Consider the following 22,617-nt stretch of genomic DNA (forward strand, 5'->3'; position numbering starts at 1 on the left):
TATAACTTGATTCTACTTCCTTATTTACATTATATGGACTTCTTTTTGTGAGAATGGAGGAATCATGACTATAAATTCTAGCTATTTTATCCATATCTAGAATAGGTCTAGATATTTTGCTAATATTGAGAAAATGGGAAACAAGTACAGGACCAGAGTCCAAAAACAAAGAGGATTTTTGTTTGATTACAGCTGGCCTGACCCCATTCATGGGCTTAACCAAGGTAAATAATATTTCAGCTCTATCCTGAGATGAATGTATGGAGATGGCAGAAAACATCGTGGTAGATTGTTGACCCCAATTGTTCATGCCTCTCTTTATCCACCCTCTTTGCAATGTGACTTCACAGACTACCATTAAGAGGTGGACTTTATTTCCCTACTGCCTGAATCTGAGCTAGATTTGTGACTTGCTTTTGCCAACAGAATGAAGAGGAAGTGAGTTTATGTCACTTTTGAGTCTAGGCCTTATGTTAATCTTATCCAGACGCTATGAAAATAAGCTGGGGCTATCCTACTGGTAGATGGAGTCATACAGCCCATTTACTCCTATCACCCCAGCCAACAGCCAGACTGTCGCCTGACGTGAGTGAAGCCATCCTTGACCAGCTAAGTCCCACTGACACCCCAGCTGATTGTGAATACATGTATGAGTCCAGCCAAACCTGAATCAGATGGTCAGAACTACACAGCTGAAATGTAGATTCATAAGCAATAAAAACAAACAAAAACTCATTATTTTAAGCTTCTGAGTTCTATTACTTAATAATAACTAATTTCAGGGCTTCCCTGGTGGCGCAGTGGTTGAGAGTCCGCCCGCCGATGCAGGGGACACGGGTTCGTGCCCCGGTCTGGGAAGATCCCATGTGCCGCGGAGCGGCTGGGCCCGTGAGCCATAGCCGCTGAGCCTGTGCGTCCAGAGCCTGTGTTCCGCAACGGGAGAGGCCACAACAGTGAGAGGCCACATACCAAAAAAAAAAAAATAATAATAATAATAACAACTAATTTCAAATATTCTCATTTGAATGGTTCCATTGTTTACTTAAGGTGATACCCATTTTTCCTTTTCCCCATCTACTTTCACTATGACTTCCAGCCTTGGTAAAACTATTTTTATCTTTTTATATCCTTTGGCTGGTAAGAAAATCTGAGGGCAGCAGTGTGCTGGTAAAAGTTTCACAAAAAGGCTCCTAGGAAAAAAAAAAGTGTGTGTATATGTGTACATATGTACATAAATTTATTATAAATTTTACATATCTAAAGAATGTATAGTACACTATTTATAAATAATAATAAAATATACAGTGCTCTGTAAATTCCACATATCCAGTTGATTCCCACAGAATGCTTCTGTTAGTTTTTATAGAACTCTTCTTGTATGCAATTCAACCATGATTTGACAAAAGTTACATTCCAACCTGCTACCTCTTTCCCAATATATCTTTTGTTATGAAATCTGATATATGATTTATCATTGCACTAGATGTAACCCTTGTACAAAAGTTGTATTTCATTAAATTGAAACTCTTTCACTTCGGCACTCGATACAACACGCTGTGAAGCGTAATTTGCATTGTTAACGTTTTCTCCATTACTTTTAGCCTAAACAATCAATACACAATAAATGAGGGCCTGATTTGTAGTGTTAGATACTTTCTGTGGTGAAACATTGCTATCTTGACCCTTTTCAAGCTACCGACATGGCATCCCTGAAAGGGAATTGGGAAGAGATGCACATCAGCACACCATCCCATGGCATGTCCACCATGTTGCTACAATGGAGTTACATAACCGTAAGAGCGTAAATAATATTAAAGTAGAATAAAATAAGTGGGATGTGATGAATTTTGAGTATTAATGACCTTTATTTTTTATACAGTCTATTGAATTCTAAGTTTATAATATTTAATTTTTAATGATACGCATGTTTAACAACTGGATCTCTAAATTCCTGAAAATATTAACAATCAAATGAGTTGGCCCCAGCACACCCCTGCTGAAAGTTATTGGAAACACCTGATGGTTCTAGTTACAGCAATAATAGCTCCCATGCATCCAGCGCACACTAGATCCCAGGTATTGTTCTACACACTTTAGATTTACAGTCTCATTTACTCCTCACAATGGCTCTGCAAGGTAGGTATTGTTATTATTTGTATCTAATAAAGAGATGGAGAAATGGAGCCAATAGAATTTACTTAACTTGCCTAAGTTTACAAAAGTACAATTGCCTTTCCTAAAGATAGATATGTTTGCTCACAAATTTATTATGAAGTTGAAATCAATATCCAGATGAGGCTCAGAATTTAGTAATGAGAACAGCAACGTTACTGGCAGTGTGAATACAGATCCAAGGCTGTTTAAGAGAGGGAGGCATAAATGGTGCCTGGGAAGGGAGAATGGGGGTTTGCTGATGTCTCTGCTGAGATATCTCAGCTGAATGAGAATGACTGGTTATGGTAAACAGGCATCACAGGCAATGAATGGTGTGAAGTTCAGGGTGCATGCTTGGAGGGGTGAGTTGTTTGGTGTGGTTGGAGTGGAGGTGAATATGAGTAAGTGATGGTAGCGAAGATGGGGAGTTAACGTGGAGCAGAAAAGACAGAAAGCCTGAGGAAAGGGTCTTGAGAGTAATCACAAAGTAGACACGCACAGCCAAGAAAGAGAAAGGAGTAAAGCTGGAAAGGAACCGATCAACAGGAGCTCTTGGGCCACCAGAAGCCTTGGTAAGTTCAAAGAGCAGACTCTGGTATGTGTGAGATGGTTGCTTTTATGTGTTAACTTGGCTAAGCCATGGCAGGCAGATATTTGGCCAAACATTATTCTAGATGCTTCTGTGCAGATATTTTTTTGTTTGGCATTAAACATTTAAGTCAGTAGACTCTGAGTAAAGTGGATTGCCCTCCATAATAATAATATGGAAGGGTCTCATCCAATTAGGTGAAGGCCTTAAGAAAAAGATGGACCTCCCCTAATGGGGAGGGAATTCTGCTAGCAAACTGCTGTCCTACTGCTACGGTCTGAATGTTTGTGAACCTCCCAAATTTATATGTTGACATCCTAATCCCCAAAGATGATGGTATTAGTAGGTGGGGACTTTGGGAGGTGCTTAAATCATGAGGATGGAGCCCTTATGGATGGGGTTAGTGCTTTATAAAAGAGACCCCACAGAGATTCCTAGCCCCATCTACTATGTTAGGACACAGTAAGAAGGCACCAGCCACGAACAAGAGGGCTTTCACAAGAATGCCACCATGCTGGCACCTTGATCTTGGACTTCCCAGCCTCCAGAACTACAAGAAATAAATTTCTGTTTTTTTATTTCAAATGCACATATTTTATTATTTTTTTAATTTTATATTTTTTTAAATTGGAGTATAGTTGCTTTACAATGTTGTCTTAGGTTCTGTTGTACAACAAAGTGAATCAGCTGTATGTATACATATATCCCCTCCCTCTTGGGCCTCCCGCCCACCCCACCCCTGCCCCCCCATCATACACATCTAGGTCATCACAGAGCACTGAGTTCTGAGCTGAGCTCCCTGTGCTATAGAGCAGGTTCCCACTAGCTATCTATTTTACACATGGTAATGTATATATGTCAATCCTAATCTCCCAGTTGGTCCCACCCTCCCCTTCCCCTCTGTGTCCACAGGTCTGTTCTCTATGTCTGCATCTCTATTCCTCCCCTGCAAATAGGTTCATCTGTACCATTTTTCTAGATTCCACATAATATGCATTAATATACAATATTTGCTTTTCTCTTTCTGACTTACTTCAGAAAATGTGGTACGTATATACAATGGAATATTACTCAGCCATAAAAAGGAATGAAATTGGGTTATTTGTAGACATTTCTGTTGTTTATAAGCTACCCAGTCCATGATATCTTGTTACAGCAACTTAAATGGACTAAGACACCTACTCTTCAGACTGTGGATTTGCCACCCTCCAAAACTGCATGAGTCAATTCCTTAAAATAGATCTAGCTAGCCAGCTAGCTGTCCGTCCACACATTCTATTGATTCTACTTCCCTGGAGAACCCTAAGACAATATAGAACATAGAAGTGGGAGCCAGTGTAGAAAGCTATGGACAGACAAATAAACTTTTGAGGTAAGAATTAAAAAGTAAAGAAGCTCCAGGTGGCCATAATTTTTTTTTTAACAGAAATGGAAATAAAAGTCATTGCAATTGAGGAGAGTAGGTTATTGGTTGGGCCATTGTTTATATTAGAAGGTATAAGGCACAGAGTAGAAAAGAAAATGGTAAGTCAGTGTTCTGGGACTGTGTTGAGGTGACCTGAAGGAGTTGACAGGGAAATGGAGAGAGATGGAAATCTAGATGATGTGAGCTTACATACAGGAGGGATGGTCAATGATGGTGACGGAACAGTGGTCTCGAAGGAGCTCGGTGATTCCCAAAGGATGCAATTTTTAGAAACTGAATATGTTACCTCCTCCAGAGGGATGGCAAGGGAAGTGATATCGATGGCAACAAATTTGCCTATCCATGGAGGCCCTCCAGAATTCAGTACAGAACAGGTTCAATGACAACAAAATGGCTGGAAGGTAAATTGTGGACTGATCTGGAAGCTGAATTTGCATAGCAAGCAGTGCTATCACTTCATATGTATGTTTTAAGTCAATAAGAATAGCAGAGCTTTCTAAAGATGCTTATATTCACACTGCTTAAGTCTGAGACAGCATCAACTTTCTAGAGATTGTTTTATTGGTGTAGCTACAGGATCACTGACGGAAATTCCCAGGGCCAACCGCCTACCCCCATCAATCTCTTGGTATCCCTGAAAAGGAGGTATGACTGCCTTTGCCACGATGTGTGACAAGAGTTAGGAAATGGTGTTGATGACACAGCTCCTGGCCACTTTAGCTGTCTCCTGTCCCTTTGCGTAGTCCTGGTTTCTCGTGACTGAGCCTTCCAGAAGTCTTTTGGAGGCTGAAAGCTACTCAAAGCAAGGCAATGGGTTTGCTTTAGCATCCTTAAAATTGACCCTTTGGGTTGCTTTCAGGTTCATTTCACTTCTCATCTTCTTTTAATCTGTTGCACCTTTTCAATAATAGTTTCAATTTGCTTTGGAAGAAATGGTGACAAAAATGTCTGGGAACGTCAGAACACCTGATGCTATGACTCAGTCTCTTGTGTTAGACTGTCTTTTTGAGTGGCCTTGGGGGGGTGGGTGTGATTAGCTCCGTGTGAGAGACATCACTGAAGTGTTGTCTGTTGTGGGGGAAATGTGCCAGAAGACCACATTTAAAAACTTTTCAAATTAATTTATATATCACTGTTGTGAATTACTAAAATAAGACCCAGCAGTCTACTGTAGGAAATTCAGCAAATCAATGAACACTTAATTGTTGAGTTCCTACTATATGATAGATGTTTCTGTAAATGTTGTGAAGAATAAAATGATATATTAAGACCCTTATATTTGCCTTTAGAGATGTTTCAGACTAAATGGGGAGGAATAAAAATGATCATATGAAGAAGCAAAAATAAATAAATAACCATATAAAGTAGCATATGACAATTATTGTTAAGAAACTGAAGAGATGGTTATGGGTTGGGGACTTGGGAATGGCCTCAGAGAACATGAGAACTGAGAAATTCTTTGAAGGACAGGTGGGAATTTAATAAGGTTAGATAAAGGAGGGGGGCATGAGTATACAAAAAGAGTTGAGCTCTAAGGTTAATGTAATGAAGTTTGGACTTTATCCTGTCCACACTGGAAAGCCACTGAGAAGTTAGTATGTAGAAATATGGAAGTGATAGTTTAGGCAGATCAGGCAAATAGTGGAGTGACTTAGTTGCAGTTAGGATACTCTTGCCAAATATCCTGAATTTGATGTTTGGCTCTGCCGTTTATATCTCTAAAGCTAAATTTCTCATACAAAAATAAATCTAAAAATGGATCATAATACCATCTTTCTCATCATGTTTTTGTGACAATTAAGTGAAATATAAAGGCAAAACACTTAGCACAGTGTCTGGACCAGAGAAACTGATAACATAAATAATGATCATCATTATGTTGTTGTCAAGAAATGTTCGAAAACAAATGATGGAAGTAGGGAAAAAAAACTGAATGGAAGGAAAAATGAAGAGTTGGCAAGATTAGTCTGGATATAGGAAGCAAAAGAGAAGGCAACATCAAAGTGGACTCTGGGTTTGGAGCCTGAGAAAGCGGATGATTCCACTAGTATTCATGGAAAACAAGGCCAGTAGGAGAGAGGCAAGTAACCTCTCCATTGTACTTACTGTCTCTGGGAAGGGACTGGTAGTCTCCCCAAGACCAGGTCAGACACAGGCATGGTCCCATAAACATCTCAGGAACTGGCCTGGGGTGAGACTAGTGGTAAGGCAAGTGCTTGGCAGTGGGCAATAGAGTGAAGAGCTGGGGTCAGGGACATCCTGCCAGAGGCATCCTGTCAGTCCTGGAAGGTGATGGGTGTAATGTTGCAAGAAGGCAACAGAGGGATCCAGGCGGCAACAAAGTATCTGGGGAATCAAGCAGCAGCCTAGGTTTCAGAAACAGGTAAGAATACAACTTTAATGAACGATGCTTTTCTAGAGGAAAAGAAAATCAGGACTTAGGGAATAGATGAAGGAGGACTGTGTGCTGGAAGGTGTGGTGGAATAATAGGTGAAGAGTGAGAAGGAGAAATAAGATAGAAACACAGATACTAGAATTAAGTATTAAGAAAGGAACTGAGGCACCAGGAGGAAAATGTAAACCTAAAGCTGGAACTGGAATTGAACAGCAGATCAGGATTTTTTCTAAGGCAAAAATCTTTGCTTTCCCTTTCTTTTGAAAAATCTTATCACTTTTAGTAAATATTCAATATATCTGTAAAGACTTACAAAATATGTACAGGTATAAGAAAAATAATAGTCAGAGACATATCCAGGTTTTATGGAGTTCTTGGGGTTTCTTTAAAGAGGAGAAGACAAAACCATGAACACAAAATTAGATATAAAAATGTGTTAGATATAAGTATATATAAAATTAGATATAAAAAGGGCATTTCTTTAGAGTGAAAAATAAATCACAAAATTTTTAAAAAGCAGACAAGTATTACAAACTTTACAAATGCAGAAAAAAATATATTTATTTTTGCTTTATTTTTAGTTGTATGATGGAGAAGTGCAGTCATAACTTTTCCATGGTTAAGGGTTCTAACTGAAGAGTTTGCTCTAGCTCCGGGTGTGATTTTGATGAGAGATGGTGGTGAGGAGAAAAATGAACGAGGATGCAATGGTAGGAGGTGGGGCGGCTCTCAGATGTCTTCATATCTTTGCCAGTCAAACATCATAACATGGCACTGTGGCTGAGATTTAGCCTGAGAAGTGCATTGCTTCTGCCCAGAAATCCATCCCCTTCAGGGTTAGTCATGCCATACCTTTGTACTTGCCCACTGTGCTGAAGTGTGATATATAGTGGGCAGAGGAAGCAGAGGCAGGAGCAGAAAAAGGAGGGAAAACTTGGGTGGGTCACAGGGTGGAGTCTGATGATAAGACCTTCCGTCCTATAAGTCCTGAATAGATAGCAGTGAAAATTGAAATAGGTTTTACAACAAGAATGTATTTATGTATGTTTAGGCAATTTAAAATGATAGATGTATGTATCCATTCATCTCTTTATCTGTATGTACAATGGAATACTACTCAGTCACAAAAAAGAGTGAAATTTTGCCATCTGCAGCAACAGGGATGGACTCGGAGGGCATTATGCTAAGTGAAATAAGTCAGACAGAGAAAGACAAATACTGTATGTTATCAACTGTATGTGGAATCTAAAAAATACAACAGACTAGTGACTATAACACAAAAGACACAGACTCACAGATGAAGAGAACAAACTAGTGGTTACCAGTGCGGGGGGTGGAGCATAATAGAGAGGTAGGGGAGGGGGAGGTACAAATTATTGGGTATAAGGTAGGCTACAAGGATGTATTGTACGACATGGAGAATGTAGCCAGAATTTTATAATAACTATAAATGGGGCATAACCTTAAAAGTTGTGAATCACTATATTGTATACCCGTAACATATAATATTGTACAGCAACTATACTTCAACTAAGAAATAATAAAATAAAAGGATAGATAAATTTGGTAGGAAAGAAAATTAAGTAGATTCGCATGTTCTAATAAGCAAAGATGTCTATCATTTATATTTAAAGTTTTAAAAACCCAGATTAAAGAACTGTATGAATAGTATGATCGATTTTTATGAAAAGGAACACAGGAACACACACACAGATGCACACACAGATGCCCACATAAAACCATGTGGAGTGATACACATGAAACTATTTTTTAATAGCAGTTACACCAGAGGAGTAGGTTTGGTGTGGGGAAATGAGAAAGTTTTTACTTTTTTACTTAATCCAGATGTTTTACTGTTTACTCTTTACAATGAATATCTATTTTATTGAGACAAAATTTAAAGACTAGGACAAGATACATATAGAGAAGTGGGTAAGACCAAGTGAGCTGGACAAACTGTCAGGTATTCTCTTCCGAAATCGCCCTCATCAGTTGCCCAGGGCAGAGTATTCTATTTCATCATACCTTATGATAAACGGACCTTGAAATAAAACTTTAGATTAAAAATCAAAACAAAACAAAACCTGGGGGGAAAAGAAATCTGTTCTGCTTGTTGTCATTTAGATCATTGATCATACAATAGTTAAATCCAAGCAGTCAGCATCACATTGAGCAGGTCATGATGACTAGCTCTTGCCTTATCTTTTATTCTCTCATTTTCTGATTTCTTTTCCAGTCCTTACTTAGTCCTAATTATTTGATTTCTTACTCTTTCAATGTGCAGCAATGAATGAAACCTCCTGTCTTACTGAAAATGGATTAGACTATGAAATAGTTGGAAAAATGATACCACAGTGCTCCTTAAAGTTTTTCTGAACAGTATTCAGTTTACCATAGCCTGTAACTTTAAATCACATTTAGTCAGCTCTGTAAACAGACATGTGCAAGTGGATTCCAGACAATAATTCAGAATGCCGCATGTTGCTAAAATTTTCCTGGGCGGAGAAGGGTGGTCACAAAACTCTCCTTGGGTTATTAGGAAAAGAAAATGGACTACTGTATGCACAAAGGATTTGGAAATGAGAAGTACTATAGAAATGGTAGGAATCATTATTGTTATTACTTTAATAATTATTATTCTATTTTGATAAGGATTGCCTTGTATTTCAAGTCTTGAAAGATTTCAATTTTATAGAATTTTATGTAATTTCTTCCTTCTGTAAAATCTTCACTTAATATCAATGATATTTTTCATCCAGCTTCCTCTGATAGTTTTGTGTTTAGAAACCATATGGCATTGTAAGACAATAAAAATAATTTTACTAGGTAAAATTTACTTTAAAGACAATGGTATGTATGTCTTATACTATACCTACATTCGTGTGTTAGATGAAGAAAATGTGTATATAACACATATATAGACCGACATATATATTTATATAAGTAAGAGCTTGTTTTTGAATTTGACTATAAAGTAATGTAACCTCATGATGGGTAATTTGGAAAACAAAGAAAAGTATATATAAGAAAATATTCTAAACATTTCTAAAATTTGTCAATTAAACAAGTCCTTAATTAATAGTTCAATATATTTTCTTCCAATCTTTTCTTTTAAATGTTTGCTTATACACATGAACACCCCATACACTTTCTCTTTTCAAAATTGAGATCATACTCTTGCTATCATTTTATACCCTTTCTAAAATCGCATTCTGAGTGGTTTCTCATGAGATAAAGTATTATTTGTAAAAAGGATGTTTATAAACTCAAAACGGATTAAAGACCTAAATGTAAGACCAGACACTATCAAACTCTTAGAGGAAATCATAGGCAGAACACTCTATGACATAAATCACAGCAAGATTCTTTTTGGCCCACCACCTAGAGAAATGGAAATAAGAACAAAAATAAACAAATGGGACCCAATGAAACTTCAAAGCTTTTGCACAGCAAAGGAAACCATAAACAAGACGAAAAGACAACCCTCAGAATGGGAGAAAATATTTGCAAATGAAGCAACTGACAAAGGATTAATCTCCAAAATTTACAAGCAGCTCATGCAGCTCAATATCAAAAAAAAAATAACCCAATCCAAAAATGGACGAAGACCTAAATAGACATTTCTCCAAAGAAGATATACAGATTGCCAACAAACACATGAAAGAATGCTCAACATCATTAATCATTAGAGAAATGCAAATCAAAACTACAATGAGATATCATCTCACACCGGTCAGAATGGCCATCATCAAAAAATCTACAAACAATAAATGATGGAGAAGGTGTGGAGAAAAGGGAACCCTCTTGCACTGTTGGTGGGAATGTAAATTGATATAGCCACTGTGGAGAACAGTATGGAGGTTCCTTAAAAAACTAAAAATAGAACTACCATATGACTCAGCAATCCCAATACTGGGCATATACCCTGAGAAAACCATAATTCAAAAAGAGTCATGTACCAAAATGTTCGTTGCAGCTCTATTTACAATAGCCAGGACATGGAAGCCACCTAAGTGTTCATCAACAGATGAATGGATAAAGAAGATGTGGCACATATATACAATGGAATATTACTCAGCCATAAAAAGAAACGAAATTGAGTTATTTGTAGTGAGGTGGATAGACCTAGAGTCTGTCATACAGAGTGAAGTAAGTCAGAAAGAGAAAAACAAATACCGTATGCTAACACATATATATGGAATCTAAAAAAAAAAAAAAGAAAAGAAAAAAATGATCAGAAGAACCTAGGGTCAAGATGGGAATAAAGATGCAGACCTACTAGAGAATGGACTTGAGGATACGGGGAGGGGGAAGGGTAAGCTGGGACAAAGTGAGAGAGCGCCATGGACATATATACACTGCCAAACGTAAAATAGATAGCTAGTGGGAAGCAGCCGCATAGCACAGGGAGATAGCTCATTGCTTTGTGACCACCTAGAGGGGTGGGATTGGGATGGTGGGAGGGAGAGAGATGCAAGAGGGAAGAGATATGGGGATATATGTATATGTATAACTGATTCACTTTGTTATAAAGCAGATACTAACACACCATTGTAAAGCAATTATACTCGAATAAAGATGTTAAAAAATGATGTTTAATTATTACATAATAGTCATCATATGGCTGTATTAAAATATTTATAGTCATTCCCGTATTGTACCAGTTGGGGTCCTGATAGGAAACGGGTGAACAACTGAACTGACACACTGACAGGAATTAATAGAGATGATTTGCAAGGGTGTGGACAGGGCCAGGGACACCAAGAAGGGACGGCAAAGTACCCAGGAGCCATTACCACACCAGCCTGAAGAGGGAAGGGGAAGAATGGTTACCAGAATCTGGAGAGCTGCAGCCATCGGAGAGGTTCTCCAGATGGGAGCTTTAGTGGGGCACACAGCCGCTCCCAACCCAAGCCCGACAGAGGCCTGTGAAATCAGCACTCCGATTTCTCTCTGTTCCTGCCTTCCAAATTCTTGATTCTGCTTACCATTGGCCAAACCCAACCAGATATCAAAGAGCAAGAGAATAAGCTGATGTAGAGTCCAGAGAGCTCAGCTGCTGCCCTGGGGAAAAAGTCGGGTGGAGAAGGGTGGAAAGTATATCTGGACTGGGACATAGTCAGCATTCTTACTGGTGTCCATGTTTTTTTCCCCTACCTTTCCAAATTATAGCAATAAGGTTGTGAGAAATACTGTTGCAAATACTGTTGCTCATTCTTCAGTGATATTGGTAAGTATCCTGACATAAAGAACGATCAGCCGGCCCTGTCAATGACGTGATAATGGAAAAGTAAATTTGCGTCAAGCATCCTATGCATGACTCAAATCATGTCATCTAATCAAGAATGAATTGTCCTTGTTTTTGCTCCATAGCTGATATTAACAGGACCCATAATACAGGAGTTTTGGTTTCCTATCTAGGCATACATTTCATACTGTCACACCCAAGCGGCATTTTATATCATCAAAATGAGGCAAAGTCACAGACCACTCGCCTTAAGACATCAATTCTAGAAGCTCTCCACCAGAAAACAGTCAAGAAAACAAGTCAAAACGTCCAGGATGACAAATGGAAGATCCCAGATTTTAATGTCCGTTCCTCATTGTTATTTTCCCTAAAAGGTACTCAACATGTAGTCTAAAAGGAAGCTAGATTGTAGGAGAACCTTTTAATCTTTATAGCGTGTTTTTTCTTTTTCTTTTTTTTTCTTAGTTCTAGCTTGCGGGATCTTTGTTCCCCGACCAGGGATCAAACCCGGCCAGAGCGATGAAAGCACAGAGTCCTAACCACTGGACCACCTGGGAATTCCCAGCATGGATTTTTAAAGCATGGTTGGATTTCACCCTGCCAATAACTTACCAACAGTTACTCAGTTTTATCCACACATACTCTAAGAAAGAAGCACAATTAAATGGTGACTCTTCGCCATTCACTTGTCATAGAATGTTGAATACAGTGGGGATCAAACCTCATGCAGTTGTACGAAATGCTACTAATATGAATTTATGTGATCTCTGCTGAAAAGCCTTCTGACAGAAAAATAGTATATAAAATTGCCTCTTTTTCCATATGAGAGAAAACCATTTTAACTAAATAGAGAACATTCTTGTCTCTCCTAATCCATCAAAACAGCTAAGTACGAGGGACAATTTCTTACTAAGGATGTGAGAAGATGGCAACATGAAATGCTCACATCCATCCTGATACACTATGAGGTTTGGGGAGAATTGGGAAACTTCTCCTTAACTTCCTCCCAAGAAACTCTTTGAAAGGCTGTATACAGTGGAAAGTTTCAAAGGAGATAATTTTGTGTCTTGTGCCTCAAACAATCAACGCCATTACAGTGCAGCATTTAGACACTTGGTGATTGGATTCTCTTCTTTTGATATTTTGGAACTGCTATAACAAAAACACACCAATATTCATCAACAAACCTCAACTTATATAACAAACCTCTTTATAATAGCAACAGTTCAAGAATCCAGAGAAATTTTACGTGGATTTCACATGAAAACCCTTATGTCTTTTCTTTTTCCTTACAAAAAGTGAATCTTAGTTTTAGTTGAATCCAGTAAATATAATTATTGAGAACTTCACAACATGCTAAATGTTTTATGTATTATTGCAATGCTTTTAATCTTTATTTTATATACTCAGGGTAATTAAGGACATTCACCAAAATGGAAGTAGTTGAGGAAGTATTTTAGCTCCTACTACTCTTCTACTGACTATGAGGAATTCTAAGAATTTTAATTAAATGAAATTAATTAATCAAACATTATTGAATATAAACTAACCTGGAGAGAGTCTTGTTCACATTCAATGTAAATGGCAAATACGCAGAGATACTAAGATGCAAATGGTATGGTTTCTGTTCTCAAGAATTTAAAAATCTAGTGGGGTAAGAAGACAAAAGCTTACTAGCTACAAAACTGAATATTGTTAGAGTCTTACAAGAGAGAAGAGAGAGAGAGGTTCAATCAGAATTAGAATGCCCATATGGGCCAAGTGACAGGAAAAGATTTACATAAGTGAGACCAGTTGATAAGGGTCTGGAAATTTTGGTATTATGTATGTATATATGTACGCATGTATGTATGTATTTTTACTTTTTATTTTACAGTAATTTTAGAAGTGCAAAAATAGTTTAGAGTTCTCGTGTACCTTTCATGTTAGCTTTCCCCAATGATGATACCTTACATAATCATAGTACCTTATTATCAAAACCAGGAAATTGACATTTGTACAATACTGTTAACTAAAATGTAGACCTTATTAGGTCTTATTTCACCAGTATTCACACGTGTTCATTCGTGTTTATGTGTGTGTGTTTGTATGTAGTTCTATGAAATTTTATCACATGTATAGATTTGTGTAACCATCACCACAGTCAGGACATAGATCTATTCCACCACCACCAAGAAAATCCCTCATGTTACCCCTTAACAGTCACCCCATCTCTTTAATTTTAACCCCTGGAAATCAACGACCTGTTCATCGCTCCAATTTGGCATTTCAAGAATATTATATAAATAGAACCAAACAATATGCAATATTTTGTGCTTGGCTTTTTTCATTTGGTGTAATATTTTAAGACCATAAGATCCACCTATGGTTTGCATGTATCAATAGCCCATTCCTTTTGATTGCTGAATAGTATTCCATTGAATGGGTATGCCACAGTTTATCATCTATTTACCAGCTGAAAAAAATTGGGGGCTGTTTTCACTATTCGGCTATTACAAACAAAGCTTCTATGAATGTATATAGGTTTTTCTGTGTGAATGTAAATTTTTATTTCTCTAGGACAAACACATCCAAAAGTGTGATTGCTGGGTCATATGGTGCATGTTTAGAGGTGTGATTTTAATAAATTTATAGTTCTTGTCCACTATAGACATTCTTGTATAAGCATTATTTGTGAATTTTCTTAATTATTTATTTGAGATAAGAATTAGAATTGCTGTGTCAAGGGGATATGCAGTTTTTAACTGTTTTTAATACATATTTTGTCCTCAAGAAAAGTCTTGCTAATTTCCAATCCTTCCCACCAGAATGACACGAGCAGGTCCATTCTTCAACCTCAAAATAACATGAGTATTATCTTCTTAAACTGTCGCCAACCTGAAAGTCCAAAATTGGTATCTTGTTTGCACTTGCACTTTGATTGCTTATGAGGAGAGCATTTCTATTGAATGTTTGCATTCTTTGATAAACTTCCTATGTATGCCTTTTGTCCAACTTCTGCATGGGGATTTTAAATTTCTTCTTACTGATTCGAAATATTTATGTGTGTGCATTTATACCAATAAAGTAATATTGCCATTGTGTTGCAAATATTTTCAAAGTTTGTGTTTGCCTTTTAATCTTTTAAAAAATGCTTTTTGACATACGTGCATTTCAAGCTGTTAAGTAGGCAAATCTAATACCCTTTTGTAATTTATGTTTTTGCACTGAATATTATGCTTAAAAAAATTTTCCCCACATAAAGATTACATATGACACATAATGATTTACCACTGTAATTTTATGCTTTCTTTCTTTTTATTTTAAACATACATCATTATGCCATCTGAAATTTATTTCAGAGGAAGAAAACAGATGAAGTAAAGAACTAACCTTATTATTTTCCAACTTTAGCCAGTGGTCCTAGCACCATTAAAAGCATATTTTGCCTTTCCCATTAATTTAAAGTGTTATCTTTTTCATATACCAAATTCTATATTTATTTAAGTATGTTTCTGAATGTATTCATCTCTTATATTGGTCTCTTTTTCTATGCCTGTACCAATATTATTATGTTTTATTCAATATTGACTTTGTGATACATTTTATAACCTACAAGTTAAGTTCACCACCATTACTTGATCAATTATCAGAAAGTTACACTGGGATATGGGGACTTTTATTACAGTTAGTAAAATGTTTAGACATATGTGGAAATGATTAACTTCTTTTCAACATGGAAAATTTTCATTCAGTCTCAATAAAGAAGTATTGCATATTACTTGCTAAGTTCACGCCTAGATTATTTTATTTTGCGGTGTTATTATGAACTGATCATTTTTCATGTTATATTTTTTATCTGGTTATCACTAGAATATGGGAAAATGTATTAAATTTGTAACAAACCACCTTACTGAATTTTCTTATTAGTTCTAACATATTTTTAAAAGCCACTTCATTTGGGTTTTCCAGGAAGGTAAAATAATCATCCGTAATCAAATACCAATCATTTTGTCTTCACTTTTCCAATATTTATACTTCCTATTTCATGTTCTCTGAATGCATTGGTAATCACACCTAGAATAATGTTAGGTAAGAGATGTAATATACATCAATCATACTTACATTAACAAATGTCCTAATATTAAATCTTCCTTGCATTTACAGAATGAATACAGAGTTGGACATTATTATTTTATTTTGACATGTTATGCTAATATTTTTATTATTTTTCCATTAATTCATATGTGAGATTGTGCTACAGTGGGGTTTTGCTAATTGAATGTAAATACGCTATAAAGCTCTCCTTCATTCTCTACCCTCTAAAACCATTTAAGTAGTATGAGAATTATTTGTTCAGGGATTATTTGTGGGGGTGGAAATCTACTCACACATCCAATCGGGTTGGGTACCTTCGGCAAGGGGAGTGTCCTTCCTTGATACCTCTCTTCATTTCCTATATAATTATTTGTTTCCTGAAACTTCCAACCTCTTCTTTAGCCCACTTTGCTGTTTTGCTTATAAATATTTTCTTGGAAAATAATCCATTTTCCTTAAGATTGTCAAATTTATTGCCATAGAACTATACAAAGTATTCTATTTGTGATTTAGTAATTTATATTTTTTAATGAAAAAAAATTAGAGCCACTAACTGAATTCTTTCTGACTGTAGTATTATGCAATTAGAAGTAAACATTAAAATACCTTTTCCTTAAACTTAGTGAAATTTTTTTTTTTTTTTACCCATTTCCTACTTTAACCCAAAGAGGAACATTTAACTCATATCCTTTTCCACACACTTTTTTTCTCTCTCTTCATTGTGATCTCTTTCACATCCTCTCTCCTCCAGTCCCCTGTAACCTCAATTATGTCCAGCCTTTTTTCCCCTCCTCTCCACCTTCAAAAAACAATGACAACTTAGAAAGGAGTCAGGATAAGCTATTCCCAAAATGCTTCAGTTAATCTATTCCTCACCGCGTGAGCAGAATCACGATTCCTGTGAAGAAACAGATTATGTGATTTCTGAGAACTCTAGAGTCTTGCTTAACAGGAACCTTTCAGAGAGTCACATATGTCAGGAGTAACCTTCCCTACTAGACAGAGGCCAAGTGGAGTAAGATTATTTATGTGAAGATCTTTCCCTGGATGCTCTTCTGGCTTCTAGCCTCAATTATGTTTAGCTTAAGAAATACGGACAGGCCGGAGCCTGCGCGTCCGTGCTCCGCAGCGGGAGAGGCCACGACAGTGAGAGGCCCGCGTACCGCAAAAAAAAAAAAAGAAAAGAAATACGGACAGAAACAAGTAACTTGGAATGAAAGGTGAAAGTATGGCTCCTTGCTAATGTACAGAAGCTGTATTCATAAAAAGGACCTCATGATCTAAGGAATGTACTTGCTTATTCTTTTTGATAGGTTATAATACACCTTGACGCTTTATTTCTCTTCAGGTTGGGGACTTTGCGATACAAGGGAAACAAATTGACTCAGGTTACTGCAAGAAAAGATGTTTAATGAAGGATTCACACAGTAGCAGAACCAGCAAAGCACCAGGGCCTGAAGCAGCAGAACTTTTTGCATGCATTGCTCTCATATCCTCACAGAAATTATTCCTATCTTAAGTTAGAAACCCAGTTCCCATCAATACCTCCCCTGCTGCCCCTCCCAAGAAATGCATAATATGATCCCTACCATCAAGGAACTTGCAGTCAAACTGTATTACCTCTAAAATAAGGAATGGCCTCATGACTGCTAACTGTCTGAAACCCGTAGTAAGAAGCTCATTAATAGCAACATCATTTAGGGGAAGATGCTTTGTACCTGTGACTAGCAAAGGTAGGCACAAGCAAAGTAAAATTCGAAATTGTAATGGAAAATATAAAATGGATTTTTTCATTAATGTTGCATTTACTGATTTTTTTTTTTTTTGTAATCTCAGTACTTACTTGACAAACAGTTCTGTTTTATCCCTCCCCCAGCTTTCAGTGCCACTTAAAGAAAACAACCTAGGATGTGTATGATTGTGCTCTAATTACAGTTGAGGGCACAGTGGCATGTGATTGTGGTATAATAACTAAAGCCCTGGAGTGCCTTTTTATTCCATTAAAAATGACCTTAGCTTTGGGTCACAGAGCTTTGCATTGATTTGTCTCTTTTGTGGTTTCCTTTCCACAGGTCTGCTTCCCCATACAGGATGATGCATTGAATTGTGACGCATGGTGGGGGGGGTCAGTGAAATTAACTATCTTTCCCGTGAGAAATAATTCATCGTTCAGCATTTGCTATTAACATGCCTCTGCTGTGAATGTATGAAGTTACATGAAGAGTATGGAAGTGGTGGAGCAGATGGGCATTACATAAATATCATTTAGTGCTCAGGATTGAGACAATAATAATTTTCTCATCTGTAAACAGGAGGCATTTGGGCTGCAGAAAAGGAGATGCTGATACTTTCAGTTGCTGTATAAAGAAATGGCTCTAATTACTTCTATGGAAATTGTACCTATTTGATGCTAATTTGAATTTTTTTTCTGCCTGTTTCAATAGGGTCTTTTAAAAGGTATGATTAATATTGGACCTGATCGTGTCCTGTAGTAGGAAGACTTCCCAGAATTCTCTAGAATTGAGGAGGTGCCTCTGTTCTCAGCACAGGCAGTATGGGGTCTCAGCTCACTTTGTCTCTGGACTGGATTCTCATTTGGGGACCAGGAGCTAGAAGGGGTGGCATAAGCTGGAATCATTCAAATCAGTCTAAAAAATATCTGTGAAGGGCTTCCTGCAAGCCAAGTTTTGTACTAGACAATGTGATGGGGACACAACATGGATGAGAAAGCCAGTGATTCTTATCTTCTCCAGCTTAGAAAGTGTACTTGAACCCAAGGAGACATGGGCCAAAGTATTCACTGAAGTATTGTTTATAACAGTGAAATTTCAGAAGTGACCCAAATGCCTATCAATCAGAGATTGCAAAATAAACTATGATATATCTACACAGTGGAAAACCATCCCATCCTGCATTTGTAAAGAGTGAGGTAGATTTACACGTGGAAAGGTGTCTAAGACCTCTGATGTTACGTCTTTTTTTTTTTTTTTGGCCGCAAAGCGCAGTCTGTGGGATCTTAGTTCCCTGACCAGGGATTGAACCACACCCTCGGCAGTGAAAGTGTGGAGTCCTAACCACTGGACCGCCAGGGAATTCCCAGACCTCTGATGTTAGAGAATAACTAACTATACAAAGTGATATGTTCAGTAGGAAACTCTAAACATACAGGATACTATATATTTTCTCCCTAATCGTCAGATGCATAGCAAACAACTCTGGAAAAATATCCTCCAGAGTAGGTCCCCCTGCTGCACGGTGGCAGGAGTGCTATTCACATCAGAGATGGTTGTTTGCTAACAGGCTGGCAGCCCTCCCTGATGTCCCTACACCAACCTGATGACTCTGGTTAACTTCAGGGAGCGAAAGGGATTGGGATTAAACATAATCGTCAAAGGGAGCTTTGGGGAATATCTAGAAAGTTTTAATTCTTTTTTTTTTTCGGTACTCGGACCTCTCACTGTTGTGGCCTCTCCCATTGCGGAGCACAGGCTCTGGACGCGCAGGCTCAGCGGCCATGGCTCACGGGCCCAGCCGCTCCACGGCATGTGGGATCTTCCCGGACCGGGGCACGAACCCGTGTCCCCTGAATCGGCAGGCGGGCTCTCAACCACTGCGCCACCAGGGAAGCCCAAAAGTTTTAATTCTTAAAGGAGATTATGTTAATAAATTAAATGTATATATAATACTAATTCAAAAGTAAGTAATGTGTAACTCCTGCTTTCTAGGTGCCAACAATCCAGAGGAGAAACAGGTATGTACTCTGATAATTTTGATGCAAAACAAAGTGTGGTCCGTGCTTTCCTTGATGTCCTAACTACGTGTGGTGAGGGTATGGTCAGGGGAGGATCTGTCTCTGCTTCTTGGAGGAGGAGGGATTTAGTGAAAGTGTCCTCAGCGAAAGGAAGACTTACTCTACAGCATTCTGAACAGCTCTGGTAGTCTCACTAGCTGTCATCCATCAACTCAGCCATGTTAGAAGATATAATGCGGGGGACGAGAGGAAGGGGCTGGAGGGAGAGCCAGAAGGAAGGTTCTAGCCAATACTCATCAGGAATGGCTTATCTGCAATTAAATAAAACTAACCCTGGCTATCTAAAGCCAAGGGGAATGAATTGGTGGGCTAATAGGGGTTCACAGTGTCCATGGGAGGCTAGAGGACTAAACTTGGAAAATATAGACAGGAGCTAAGTACCTGGCGGCAGTGGGAGGGGGTGTGATAATGGCACAAGAGAGCACAAAATCTCTCATGTGGCAACAGCTGCCTGAACGTAAATAAAATCTAGTAACCCCATCATCGTTGTCCCATATTGACTCTGACCGGTCCAGATTAGGTCACATGTGCTTGGCTGGCAGCGGGGAGAAAGGGAGAAAACAGTGTCCTCAGCTTCCACAGAGGATGGCAGAGCATCTGTAAACACAGTGCTATGGGAGCCCCCCGAAAGAGGAATGTGGTGGGCAAGACTGAGAGTCCAGAGGGGTAGTGGTTACTAAGTGGGTACTTAATAAGTACAAGGTGCTGTTCTAAGCACTTTATATGGGCATTATTTAACAGTCAGAATAACTCTGTCAGTTAAGTATTATTATCGCTGTTATTATTCCCATTTCACAGAGGCGGTTAAGCAACTTTCTCAGGATTGCAGAGATACTGACTTGGTAGTTTGGCTCCTAAGACTATATTTTTAATGACTTGCTACTGCAGATGTCCACTCTCTGTCCCCTCCTTACCTTTTTCTCTCCCCATTTCCCATAGGAATATGGAACACTTTAAAACACTGAATAGGAAATGTGTAAGACACATTATCCTTGAAGCAACCCAAAGGGTTTTTACAGCTGTAATCTCAGTTCTGCTTATCACATCTCCAAATTTTGGGTGAGACAATATTTTGATTCTTAGTTTTCTGTTGTTAGGGGAAGCAATTATGAATTACATGACTTGCCCAAATGCCCTCTTGATTAAGAGCTAAATTGAGACAAGAACTCAGAACCATTGAATTAACAAGTAACCAATTCATCCCTCTTGTCAGGAGATTATAACTGCCTCCTTCAATGAGGTGTCTAGAACCAGTCCTCATTTTAAAATAGACACTATAAACCATATACCAGAATAAGTCATCAATCCCCCTTGTTTAAAAGAGCCTAATGGCTCCATCACATTTAGAATGCAACCATAACTCCTTATCAGGGCTATGAAGATTATAGGAGTGGCCCTGCCTCTTGGGCCTCATCTCTTTCCACTCTCTCCCATGTTCTTTGTCTTCCTCTTCTTTCCAAATATTCCAAACTAGTTCCTGCCTTAAGACGTGAACCATTGTTCCCTCTGCTAGGAATGCTGTTGGCCTGCTCTTCACATGGCTGACTTTTTGCCTTTCAGTTCTCCACTTAAATGGTATCTCGAAGACAACTTTCCTGAACACCTGAACTAAAGTAACCCTCCCTCCAAATCCCTCCACCCTGTGTTAATTTCCTGATAGCACTTATTAGCCTGGGATTTTTCTTGTTTAACTGTTAGCTTATCATTGATTGATGGAATCTCTTCTCTAGAATGTAAACTCCCAGAGGGCACCAACCCTGTCTGTCCTGTTCAAGACTGTATCTCCAGCCAGGACCCTCAACTGTATGTGGTGCACAGATGTTCACAGAATAAATTATTTCCAGTTTACCCAAACATTCAGGTTTTCCCTTTACCTCTCAAAGTCAAGTAATTACATCTGGATAGGCTCGGGGAAAATTCCCCTACTTTTATAGTTCGAAAACCTGGGGCAAAAGGTAAAATAACCTGCCTGAGTTCACAGCAAGTTTGTGGCAAATATGGACTGAAACCTGAGTCTTTTCTCCTTCCAGATAGAGCTCTATTCAGCACATTGGGCTGTCCACACCCTGAATGAGGAGCAGAGGTGACCTTTGATTTATAACCTCTGTGGCGTCATCATGAGCGACAGTGTGGTTACGCACAGATGTTACCTCTCTGAAGAGGAATGTGTTATCACTGGGATAGCTGGGCACCTAAACTTATGACACCGTGAACTTATGACAGCAACAGGTCCATTTGGACACTTCTCCTGTGCTGTGCTCTATTTTAAGAGCTTACCGTGTATTAATCTATACAATCCTCACGCAACCCCTATTAAGTAGATACTATCATCCTCCCCATTTAGAGATGGGGAATTTGAGGCACAGATGTTAGGGAACCTGCCCAGGGTCACATGGTTAGTAAGCTGTCAAGTAGGGTCCAAACGCAGGTGTTCCACCCCAAAGTCCTCGCTTCTAACCATGAGCACTGTTATGCCTGCTCTGGCATACTTTGTCCCTCAACACACCACATCTGAGCGTCCATCGAGACAAAGCAGTTAGGAATCCTGGGTGAACTGGGAGACAAATAGGAATCAGTAGTGCCGTTTTCATCAATGCGGTATTAGCAGAACTGTCTTGCTTTTTTAGGCTTTAATTTTATTTGTACAATGGTCCTCCATAAATGGCAATGAAAGAAACAGAACAAACACCACTGAGTCACCAGCTTCTGAGGTACTGAGCGGTGCTTTATTGATGGCAGGTGTACGGAGCTTCCTGGAACATGCTGTTTACAGATAAAGACATCTTTCTGGCATTAAGAGAGTGGAGTGTATGTGGATCCTGCTGGTCTGGGAGCATGACACACTAAGTAATTGATTAAAGAGGAATGGCTCCTTGATTCCTCCTCACAGGTTGGAATGTCTTATTTAAGCTGCTC

This window comes from Phocoena phocoena, chromosome 12 (genome assembly GCF_963924675.1).
Source record: "Phocoena phocoena chromosome 12, mPhoPho1.1, whole genome shotgun sequence".
Taxonomy (NCBI): Eukaryota; Metazoa; Chordata; class Mammalia; order Artiodactyla; family Phocoenidae; genus Phocoena; species Phocoena phocoena.